The following is a 13,030-nucleotide window of genomic DNA, read 5'->3' on the forward strand; positions in this document are numbered from 1 at the left end:
TTTTTTAAATTGTCATGAACCGTATGTCGAATGAGGTTTTGCCCTCTGGATGCGCTTCTGGCTCTTGTCACGGATAAAAAACGGATAAATTATACTTATTTGTACTTTTTGGATCAGATGTCCACTCCTGGCTCTAACAGAATCTTTATCATAGCCATCTCTTCACAACCAGAGTAGCAAAACAGGTGCTTGTGACAGGCAAAAACCGTACAAATTCTTGATAATTTGTATGGTTTTGTAGGAAAGCGATGGCAACCTTTCAAATGTGTCCAATCTAATCCAACTCAATTTGCCCCGGTCAAAACCAGCACAATTTCAAAACATTAACAAATCATCGATTCAAGCATGAATCATAGCAAAAAGGTGACAAGACAATCCCATATTTTCAATTACCATACGCGGAATTTCAATAAATTTAAAATCAGATTTAATTACTTATCTAATTAGCTATATAACTCTTGACAGTCTTGCACAATTTGCAATAAAATCGATTCCATTGCATAAAAGATGCTAATTATCACACGACATTAAATTAAAAAAAGTCTTTCTCTAAAATTGAGAAATTAAATTAAAAATTATAGGAAATAAAACAAAAAACTCTATGACCCAATAAATCTGTTTGCATCTCCAACTATATAGTATAAGCCTAGTTATGTATACAATTGTGAAACACAAAAAAAAGCGATGTTTCGTTAGTAATTAAAAGTCAACAAAAGAAAAGAGTGACACGAGTAGAGATGAACAAACACTCCATTGTAGATTATTTTTATGTGTGCATGATGAAAGTGGCTATGAACTTGATTGCCAGAGAGAAGAAAGTGAGAATCTAATTAAGGGAGATAAGAGGAAGAATAGGGATGAATGAGGCAAATTTGTGTGAAACAGAGTTGCGGAACAGACAAAAACCTTACAATTTGTTAATAATTTGTATGGTTTTCTTACAAAACCATACAAATTATCAGAAAATTGTAGGGTTTTTTGTCTGTGACAGGTGTATGTTTTGCAATTCTCATGTGAAAAATTTGGGATTTGAAATGGGTTAAAATAAAAAAAAATATTCTTCGAAATAAAAAAATGATCAATTCAAAAACTGAGATTCGAACTCTTAACTTTTATGAAAATTATAACATTTAACAATTCTTTTCAACTTTATTATAAATTTTAAAAGCATAAAGCTTATATTCTCTCCAAAATGGCTGTTATATTGCACTTGAAGTGCTGAAGCTCAAGCAATAATGATGACAATGCTTCCGGCTTAACTAGCTACTCCAAATTCATCATTAGATTACTTCTTAAGCCGTTCCGATAAGCTGTGATCCTTGGCCTTCCTCAGTTGGTGTCTAAAGCTGATTTGCATCTTCCAATTTCCAACTTCCAATTGCAATCCTGTCTACCTGCTTTTAAATTCATCAAACTCATGAAAATTTCCCAATTTTTTATTCAATTTTCACTTATTTTTCATCTCAAAATCACAGAAATTCCCTCTCAACAACCTCCGATTCCTCTCCTCTCAATTTTCTTATAAACAAACATCCAACACTGATCAGTGCGACATTACATCTCAAAATAACGTCGAGAATCTCCAAAAAAAACTTATGTATTTGTGTAACAAAATATCAACAAACAAAGGAATAATGAAAATGTTTCTCATGTCTGCATGCAAACAGAGCCTCACCGTTCGTCTCTTTTTCTCTCATTCTTCTCACAAAATGTCTCTCAATCGTATCGCATTCTCGCTTATACACAAAATAACTTTCATTCATTCATTGAGTTACGGTCGTTGTGAGATAGTCGGTTAATTATTTTTTTCTGCTCGTTGATTCGCGTGTGGAACTTGAAGAATCTTGTGTTTTTTTTTAATAAATTTATTTTTTTTTTGACATTTTTTTGTGTACTTCCATTTGGATTTTAAAAAAATAAATAATCGCACAACAATATATAAAAAATTAATAATAATTTGTGGATTTTAAAATTTTTTGTGAAATATTTTACAAGGCAAAAGTGAAAAAAAAGGTATAAAAAATTATACAGAATATGCCTCATTAGCTGACTCTCTGATGTCAGTTCCAATTAGTGATAAATGTATTTGAAGTGCTCAGTGCTAATTGTTGTCATGAAATTTATATTTTTTTTACTTAACTGATGTTTGATAATCAGAAAAATAAGCAGAATAGAAGAGCAAGTAATGAAATATTTTATATATTTATTTATTGTGAGGTTGTTGAGTGCGGAGGAGTTTGATGGATATTTGAATGGATTAATTTGAATTTAATGAAAACAAAAAAAAAATAAGAATTTTGTGAAAAAATAAAATATAATTTTACCAAAAAGTTTAAAAGGGGATACACCAAAGTCAATGAATTCCGAATAAAATTTTATCAAGATTAAAACTTTCGTCATTTATTCATTTTTAAAAATATTTAATATTTGCTATAAACTTGTGATGACAATTCAGTAATTTAGTAAATTTTAAGTTTAAAATTTCAAAAAAAAATTCCAAAAATTAGAATTTACGAATTAACTTGAAGCCGGTTTCTTAACCTACCCAGGATACCCTACTCTACTCTACCCTGTCCAAGGTACTCTAGGCTATCAAATCTCATTATATCCAAACTACTCTAGGGCTAGAGTAAGAGGGGTACCCTAAAATAATGGTAGTGTAGAGCAGGGAAGGGTAGGGCATCCCGAATTGGTTAAGAACCTTGAATTTCTCAGAATTTGAAGTCGACTCAGATTTTATATGGAAATATCGATTAAAATTTATATTGAATTAACTTGAAATTAACATTGTTTTTAATTTTTACCTTAATTTTTGCAATTTAAGTCAAAAATGCAAAAGTTTTAAAAATTCAAAAATTTAAAAATTAAAAAAAATTAAAAAATTAAAAAAAATTTAAAATTCAAGAATTTTTAAAAAAATTCAAAAATTTCAAAAAATTCAAAAAATTAAAAAAATTCTAAAAATTCAAAAATCCACCAAAATAACCCCCTCAATAACCTCAAAAAAAAAAAATAATTATTTTCTCCAAAACAAAACAAAAAAAACTCAACCTTGTGATGAAAACCAACAATAGAAAAATTGATAACTGTGCTTATGAATCAATAAAAGAAATTTATTTTAATTCAAATATAACAAAAAAAGAACATTTGTTCCGCAAAATTGCAATAGAAGAAAAGAAGAAAAAAAAAATGAAAATTGCTTGCATTTAATGTTCCGTATTGCTGGCACCCGCAACAGCATTTTTATGTCTATTTATAAATATAAAAATAGACTCTACTATGATGTTGATGATGATTATGTTTATTTATTGTTGTTGCATCGGATGAGAATGAATGTAAGGAATTTGGGTTGAGGAATGATGATGAAAAAGATTTGAAGGGTTATGAAGGGAGTTATGGATGGGGTGGGGGTATGTTAATGAGGATTTAATTGTAGATTTTATAGTGATTTTAGGAAGAGGAAATGTCCTTAAAGAAATAAATTGATAAGCTTTTTCGATTTTAAGCTGAATTTTCTTGTAACGGTCGATAAATATTTGAATTTTGTTCAAAAATATCGAATTGAAAATGGCTTAAAATGGAGATAATCATGATAATTTCCAAAAAAAAAAGAGTTGGGGCTTCTCAAATTTCTTTACTCCAGAATTGTAGGATTTGAACCTAACTTCTTTGTGTTTTCATTAGGATTTGAACTCAAACTTCATTAATTAATCCTAAAGCAAACCACACGACTATCTCACTCTCCTCAATAACTTCAAACTCAATTCAACAAAATACACTACAAATTCTAGAAAAATCGACAATAATTTCCCTCAAAAAAATCCCAAAAATAACTCAATTATCTCCTCATTTTCCTTGAGTTCCTCATTTTCATATATTTTATTTCACTTAGAAAAATTTTCATCGATATTTCACTAGATACTTAATTTCAATTCTAAATGTAAACCATGAATCAAAATCTTCAATTATTTACTTGAAGAAACTAAGCAATACAGAGATTTTAATGTGACTCATGTTTACTTCCCGCAGAGTTCATTGAGTAAAAAAGAGATTTCATCATTTTCATTTTTTCTTAATAAATGTGCGGAAATTTTGCTTTATTTGATATTTTTATTAGGTTTTTTGAAAGTTTTAAGAGATTTTTGGGGATTTTAAGCTGATTTTTTAATTAATTTTGAGTATTTTTGGGTATTTGGGGGGTGTTCTTAATGTACATTGGGTATGCTCACTTGCCCTCACATGGTACCATGATGGGGTCATCTTGTCAGGGTATCCATAGAGTCCATACCTAAATTTCACTAAAATCAGTAAAAAGCTCTCAAATCCTCAAAAATCTTTTCTCCAAAATTCCACTCAAAACTCCATCTTTTCAATACCTAACCTCAAAATTTCCCCCAAATCAATCCACACCACTCGCAGACAACTTCCGACACAATATCCCCCCAATACATGCAAGGAAGTCTGACAAATGCAGCAACATTTAAAAACATCATAAATCAATCCTGATCTGCATAATAATTTAGAGCAGTCGCACCGTCATACATAGATTGCATCCATAATAACTCAACACACAATGACTGCAATGCGACTTATGTGTTGTTTAAAATGCAATAAAATACAGCAACAACAAAAATGTTTTAATGTAAATTCCAAGTCGCCACAAATTACATTCCTTGACACAATAAAAAAGTCGTACTGTACGCACGGATACAGACCTTAAAAATTGACATCAAAAATTAAGCTTGAACTGTAATTCTAGTTTTAAAAAAATGTGCAATTGGATTTTAATGATCTCAATCTCCATCCTGCACGAGTCAACAGTTGACTATATTAATTATAACAAGCAACAATGATCGCTTAACAATGTCATGTTATTGTTATCGTGAGACTTATGAAATTTTTTAATTTGCTAGTACTTAACATTCGTGTATAATGTGAAGACGAATAACATGTGATTGACAATGCCGTACTCGCATATCTCCCATAATGATGTTTTGTTTACATTAAGTGTTGTTGCCGTGGACTGTGAATTAAGTTCGGAAGTTTGTGGAAATCATGAGAATTTATTCAATGTCGTTGAAACAATTTGAATATTTTAGAGGGGTATATAGGAAGTACTTTCGAGTTTTGTGAAATTTATTGGATTGTTTTGGAATTTTAAAGAGTTGCTTAAGTTAAGCTTGAAATTGATTTAGATTTTGTATTGAAAAGTCAATTAGACTCGAATTTTAAATCAATAACTCGACTGCAATCCAATATAATCCGTTGTAGACCAACCCTACCTTTCCATGCTGTATAACCTCTTGTTTCACACTGTATCGTACATCTTTAAGGACCTGTTCTCACTTAACTCTCTGTCTAGCCTGTGTAAACCCATGTTTCATACTCTTCAGTACATATTTAAGGACAATATTGTAATATTAATGTAAGCAAATTTCATTCTTCGTCATTTACTTACTTACTTACTTCGCTGGACGTACAGATCAATTGTGATCCATGACCTTACACAGGAGTCGCATGAAGCTGGCTCTATCGCTGGCTTCCACTTGCTAATTTCCGATACCAAGTGCATTACTATCTCTATCGATAGCTTCCTTCCAAGAGTTCTTCGCCATTTAAATGGATCAAAATAAGCCATCACAAAGTCATCAGGTCACCTACACGTCTTGACGTTCACTCGACGACGTAGTGTTAACCTACCAACTACACTGTGCAGTTAGAGATAGTTAGGTGTAAGATGTCAAAGTATGATGATGCACCGCAAACCTTTGAGCATCATGCGTACATGAATGAGTCAGAAAATCCATTAAAGTCACTATAGTTGAGTGGTTTAGTTACCAAATTTGATATCCCTAACTCTCAATTTGATAGAGCATGAGTTCGATTCCCATTAGAACAATAGCTGTCAATTCAACAAGAATTCCATCAATACACAAGACTCTATGGCACTTTATCCCCCACTCCACTCCCAAAAGACACACGAACTCTACACTTCATAAATAATGTCACCACATCAACTCAAAGACACACTAACTCGATAAAGCCAGCTGTTAAATCCATAAATTTCCCTAACAAATGTCAGCTTTATCTCCATTAGCCCCCCAAGTCACTTCACAAAAAAAAGCTATATCAACCATTCAAGCTCAAACAATGCAGCCACAAAAACGTAATAATTGCAAATCAACGGTTATAAAGTATTGCTACCATTATCCATTCATATGAGTAGCAAGGCATGTAAAGAAATAAAACAAATCATAAGTGAGATAATATGAATTATTCATATTTGATGTGCTCATTATGGATAAATGAATGAGATAATCATAAAGTATGAAAATTCATCTGTGTAACAATGAAAAAAATCAACAAGCAGGCATAGAGCATACATGCGAAAGTATTTGGACACAACGGAATAATTGTTAATGGAGTTTTATTGTAATTGTTGCATTATAAGCTCCTCATATGTTATGCTGCCTCTTTTTTTTGGCAAATAATCATAAACCCACATCAGATCCGCAGCATAATTCATTCCATATACCAAGCATTTCTAAAGGAATTTCATACTTAAGTACATGATAATTATAGCTTGGGCATTTCCATTTAAATAGCTGAATAAAAAATCTCCGTGTCATGGCATGTGAGATATGAGATTATGTCATTGCAGACATGGAATTAAGAGACTTTATGCGACATGCTGACTTTTTTGTTTTGTTCACTCTTTAAGAGATTCATGCGATTCTCTTGGTGCTGTTTCGTCAGATTTTTGGATGATTTTGCAGATGCTTATGAGATGTTGAAACTTATTGCTGTGAAATCAGCATGAAGCTTAGTCAGTGAGATTTTACGGTTAGTGAGGTCATTTATTTCGTGGTAGATGTTAGTGAGCATAGTAAAGTTACCGGAACCGACTGAGAAATCGGGTCAGAAAGGTGACTAAAACAGCTGACTAAATTGATGCCTAGTCAGTATGTGTTTATTTTAAAGATTTGTGATGATTATTTAGTAAATTTTTTTGTGATGATTTGGAGTTTGGGGTGATGATGATGGGAGTTGTCAGGGGTGTGGAACTAAGTGAGCATGAATGCAAACTGATCATGAACTGATTGATGAAAATATCAAAAGTAATAGGCACTGAAAAAATCACAGTATTTCCAGATATATTATGACAAATTGTCAACTTTACCGTAAATAGCTCAATAGCCTAGTGGTCTGAGCATGTGACTCTCAATCAAAAAGTAAGCGGTTCGATTCCCGCTTGAGACAAATTATTGTGTGAAACTACATCCTTCAATTTTTTTGGACTATTTTCTCAATTTTTTTTTTTTGAGATTTCAAGATTTTTTGGGATTTGAACCCTAAAAGATCATTATGAAATCTCTCGGTTTCCAAAGCTCCAGACTAATTAGTCCACCAACCTACTCCATCCCCAATCAATAATTGTTCATAATTTCAATTACAAGAGTCAACAAAATGTACTTTACCGGGTACTTTACTAACTTCTTTGGCTGTACAGATCAGTTGTAATCCATGGCTTATCTCAGTTAATGCCTAGAACTGCCTTAGTCACCCAGCAAACTAAAACAGACTCTAAAGTTTACTTCTCTTTCCCAATGATTCAACAAAATGCGTCAAAACCCCAAAAATTAGATTCTCAAAAGTCCACATCCAGTACACTATAATTCCCATAATGATACACCATAATCCACACGCATACCCTACAAAAAAGCATCATTTATTCACAAACAAAAAAAAGTCTCAACATTGTTAAATCTCAGCTTGCAATAGCGATCGTTAGAGTGAAAATAGTCAGCACAAAAGGCACAGCAACAAAAAAGAGAGTAAAATTTTCATTTCTATTGTACTCTAATGCTATACATGTCATGTAATGAAAATGAAATGTTAAAAAAACAGCGATCTGTTGCAATTGCCATTTTGTGCTGCATTTCATCGACTACTCATTATATTCTCTCACTAAATTCCCCAACCTTATTTTCTTTTTTTTATTACATTTTGTTTATTTTTAAAAATATTGCATTTGAATGGGCGCATTCAAGCTTTTCGTGGACATTAAAATAAGTCAGAAGCTGAAAAAAAGTATAAATTTTCTTTTTTTTTTGTGCTCGTTCATTGACATTGATTTGCTGACATGAAACGAAAATTTCATATTTTTTTTTCCATAGTGTCAATTGCCAAGCGGATTGAATATGAAGCACATTATTCAATGGATCAAGATAGAATTGACGATGATGATACACACATAATATGAAAATTACATAATTATTCGGAATAGAAAGCGTTTCATATTCACAGCTTGATGCTTGGTGCTGTTCTGTCTGTGTGTCTATTAATGCATTAATGTATCGAGAACGAGCCTGAACTTGTTTCTATTTGCTCGTATGAATATTAATGACATTTAAACACAGTTAAACCGGAAACTTTTTTTGTATTTTATATACTTTTTGATGGACTCACTTGCAGAATATATTCTGTTCAACGTCCACGCGCATTTGACATTCAGAAAAAATGGAAATGATCTTATGTCTTTGTGTAAATAAGTTGTTCTTTTTGTGGTTAATTTTGGAGACGATAAAAATGAATAAATGACGTGATTTGTTTTTGTGAGGATGAGGATGATGAAGTGATGAGACTGAGGGGATGGAAATTGGAAGAAAAAACTCTGAGATGACAAAATTTTGCCGAGCAGACAATTCTTTTGCCGAGCAGACAATTCTTTTGCCGAGCAGACAATTCTTTTGCCGAGCAGACAATTCTTTTGCCGAGCAGACAATTCTTTTGCCGAGCAGACAATCATTTGCCGAGCAGACAATCGTTTGCCGAGCAGACAATCGTTTGCCGAGCAGACAATCGTTTGCCGAGCTGACAATCGTTTGCCGAGCAGACAATCGTTTGCCGAGCAGACAATCGTTTGCCGAGCAGACAATCGTTTGCCGAGCAGACAATCGTTTGCCGAGCAGACAATCGTTTGCCGAGCAGACAATCGTTTGCCGAGCAGACAATCGTTTGCCGAGCTGACAATCGTTTGCCGAGCTGACAATCGTTTGCCGAGCAGACAATCGTTTGAATCGTTTGCCGAGCAAAATCGTTTGCCGAGCAGACAATCGTTTGCCGAGCAGACAATCGTTTGCCAAGCAATCGTTTGCCGAGCAGACAATGCGCCATCAGAATCAAAACCATAAAAACCCGAAAATTCCCCCACAGCTGTCCACCAACTTACTTTATTGCGAGTCAAATTAAGAAACTTTTTTCATTTATTTCAAAAAAATCTTGATGGACTTGGAATTTTTATGTATCTTTATATATTTTGTTTTGTTCATCCATCGTGTACTGTGTACGCAAGTTTAACTGTTTATAATTTTTTTCCTTCAATCTCTTTAATTTCTATATTTCGAATGCCTCAATACTTCATAAAATCTGAGATGAGATTCAAACTGAAAAGAGATTCTAAAACACAAAAATCGTGATTATAGCGAGATGTGCTTAATTTGGATGTTGAGACTGAGTGGAGCAATTAATGTGACCAATTTTGAATATTTTTAGAATTTCTTTATTTTGTTACTTTTTAACTGTAAGTCAGCAATGACTATTGAAGTGGAAATCAATTATCAATTGACCATCCCGAACTGCGCGTTTTACTTATTTACAAATTTGTGGGTCATTAGGCACATCTACACTCAGCAGTAAAACACAGCATAAACTTCTTCTTGAGCTTTATTGTTATTGCTCGATTAATTTTTTTTATGTCTTTGTAGTAAAAATTTTTAAATGAAAAAAATATGGATGAATTTAAATGTGTGGAAGTAAATGTGGGGTAGGGTAGAGAGATGCATATAGACTGATTTTTAAACAACTGAGCTAAAAGACTTCCAAGAAGACTAAATTCTTCTGAGAATATCAATATCAATACATAGAATTATTCAAGTGGAAATTTACAATCAAATTCCGAAAAAAAACATCGAAATTGTTAAGGTTAAAAATTAAATAAATATAAAAATTTCCGAGATGACTAAATTTCCGAGGTGACCAAATTTTCAAGATTACCAAGTTTTTGAGATATTTAAAATTTCCGACATTACATAATGTTTAAAATTATTCATTCAAATTTTCCAACTTATCACAATTTTTGAGATTAATAAATATTTAAAACATGATTAAATTTCCGGGATGACAGAAAGTTTCCCAGATGACAAATTTTTATTTTTTTGAAAGCCAAATTTCCAAACTGCCAGAAAATTTTGAGATTTCAGAATTTTCTGTAAAAACAAAAATTTTTGAACATGATTAAATTTTTGAAAAGATCAAGTTTCTGAGAAGAATAATTTTTTGGGATGATCTAATTTCTGCGAAGACTGATATGACAAAAATTATTAAAATTTTTCAGTTGTGCCAACTTTAAAATAAACAAATTCTTGAATTCTAAATTTCAGAGAAGACCCAATTTCCGAGTAGACCAAATATCCGAGTAGACAAGTTTTTCAATATTACTTATTTTAAAATCACAATTTTCAAATTTTTAAATTTCTAAGCTGACACAATTTATTAAAATTTCAAATTGAACCTTAAATTTCCAAGAAGACCGAATTTCGAGATGACCAAATTCAAAAAAAAGCAATATCAGTGCAACCGATTTTGACCGAACAATTCCATGTATTCTACCCCATCTAAACCTCAAAACCACCCGAACCTATCCCATCTTTCCAAGTAATTAAAACAATTTATTGACTCTAATGCTTAGCATAGCATATAATATATATTTTTATATACCTACCTAATACACAAAATGATCTTTATTGAGAAAATTCTTTTAAAAACAACAAAAATCAGACAAGAAGCTACATATTATGTATGTAGCAAAAAAACTGTACAATTCATGTTTTATATCATTAATTATTCATCGCTTGAAGAATTTTTAATTACAAATTTTTTTTTATTGTTAAAAAAAAGCAGAAGAGCAGCAGTAGCAATAACTACATAAATATTGAAAATTCATTTCCAGCACCTACAAGCAGGAATTTCTCCGTTATTTCATTTTTTACGAAATCGATTCTTTTTTTTCTATTTTTTTTAATTAATGACCTTGAAATTTATTTAAGACAGGCCGATTGAGCTTCGCTGATCAAAATTCTTCTTCTTTCTAATTTAAATTTTAATTTGTGAAAATGAATTTTTGATTTTTTTCAAAAAATAACTAAATTGAATGAATGAGTTTTGAGTTGTGGATTTTTGGAAGTGATTTCCTCATTGAATATTCATAGATTTGCAAGAGATGGGTGCTTATTGGGGTTTGTGGGCTGTTGAATGCTTAGAAATGTGTTGGAGTTGGTGTAGAGAAATTGGGATTTTTGATGAATTTTTTGGGATTCGTACTTTGGAGGCTGGTTGATATTTAGAGCAATTGTATTGAATTTTGAAGGCGGCAATGGAGTTTTTACCTTACATATGCTGCTTTTTTTGTGGATGTTGATTTTGGGAATGGTTTGTTGTAGACTTTACCATCCCTAGCCTGATAATGAGGCTGTAAATCAAGCTATAATGCTTCAGATAAGGCAACTTAGAGATGCTCTTAGTTTGTACTTTAACGTGCGTATCCCAGTACACAAGTTGGACGCCAGAGGTTGATTTAAGGCTATCATGAGAACGATCACACTTGCAATTAAGTCAGCATCAGAATCTGACATTTGCCTTTCAAATCAGCACTTCTTTAAGCGAAGCAATTGAATGAAGCTTCCACAGGCCTTCAACAAGCCATGACGGAGTTTTGTTCATGTTTTTCCCTTTTACACAAGGATTCGAACCTTTGAACAATCTTCTAGTTATCCCTTTGACATACTAACAAGACTCAAATCTAAATCCACCAAACAGCAATCACTTCAATCTAACCTAAATCACTTCCATCAAATCTCAATTCAAAACACTTTCAATCCACTCACAACAAACTCACAGATTAGCCTAAATAGTACCCATATCGGTATTTAATTCCATCCGTTCTCCTCACAGCAACAACAACAACAAAAAAACAAATAAACCCACTTGATTACAATTTAATTACTCCCGCTAACTTGACGACATCATCGACAGTAATCAAGTCAACCTGATCGAAAGTCGCACCGATGAATGAAATTCAAGTTTTTATTTTATTTAATAGCCATAGTTAGTAGATTGTACGGCATTCTTGCATGTTTCGGCATTTTTATTTAATTTGAAGGATCTGGTGCTCTCAATAAAATATGTTACTGTACAAATGAACAGCAACAAGATGAATGAGATGAGATTATGAGAACATTTCGACCTTCAATTATTTATAAATAATCCAGTATGTCTATTATTTGTCTTTTTAAAAACACCTCTTTCTGTTTTTTGGGATGCTGACGAAAGAAGGCAATTTAAAGCAGAGTTGGAAAACAGGCACAGGTGACAGGCAAAAATCGTACAAATTCTTGATAATTTATATGGTTTTGTAAGAAAAACCTTACAAATTACCAATAATTTGTAAGGTTTTTTCCTGCGACAGGTAATTTGTAAGGTTTTTCATACAAAACCATATAAATTACCAAGAATTTGTACAGTTTTTGCCTGTGACAGGTGCCTGCTTTGCAACTCTGATTTAAAGTTTTGTTGTAGCTTGCGGTGATCAATTTTTCATACCACGTTAATGCACACAGTGAGAGATATAATAATAATTTTTTGGAAGTGGATGTATCGATTTCATTTAAAATTAAAATGTGGCTTACGAAGTGTTTTAAAGTGGCGGAGGCTGAATGTTTAGCTTGTTTGTTTTTTTTTTGCGAAAATGTGAAATTAAAAATACAAAAAAATCTCAATTTATGAATTAAGAAGCACAAAAAATGGTCGGAATTTCTGCTGGAAGATTAATGAATAAAAAAACAATTTCTGTAGCTGATTGCACATGCATAGATACTCAATGTGTAGCACTCATCATGACATTTTGTGGTAAATCGACACTCCGGGGTAGAATAAGAAGAAGCATCAGAGACGCAATGAAATTAATAATAAA

The 13,030-nt window shown here is 32.1% G+C and overlaps 1 long non-coding RNA gene across 1 annotated transcript in view; it reads left to right on the forward strand.

Moving 5' to 3' along the window:
• The first annotated feature begins 1,782 nt into the window (after nucleotides 1-1,782).
• Nucleotides 1,783-13,030, forward strand: part of LOC139088890 (uncharacterized) — a 39,196-nt gene continuing 27,948 nt past the window's right edge. Inside the window, exon 1 of the long non-coding RNA XR_011544262.1 lies at nucleotides 1,783-2,182. This is a non-coding gene — a long non-coding RNA (uncharacterized lncRNA). The remainder of the gene's footprint in view (nucleotides 2,183-13,030) is intronic.

Source organism: Chironomus tepperi, unplaced genomic scaffold (genome assembly GCF_022539635.2).
Source record: "Chironomus tepperi strain 1889 unplaced genomic scaffold, CSIRO-AGI_Ctep_v1 contig_171, whole genome shotgun sequence".
Taxonomy (NCBI): domain Eukaryota; kingdom Metazoa; phylum Arthropoda; class Insecta; order Diptera; family Chironomidae; genus Chironomus; species Chironomus tepperi.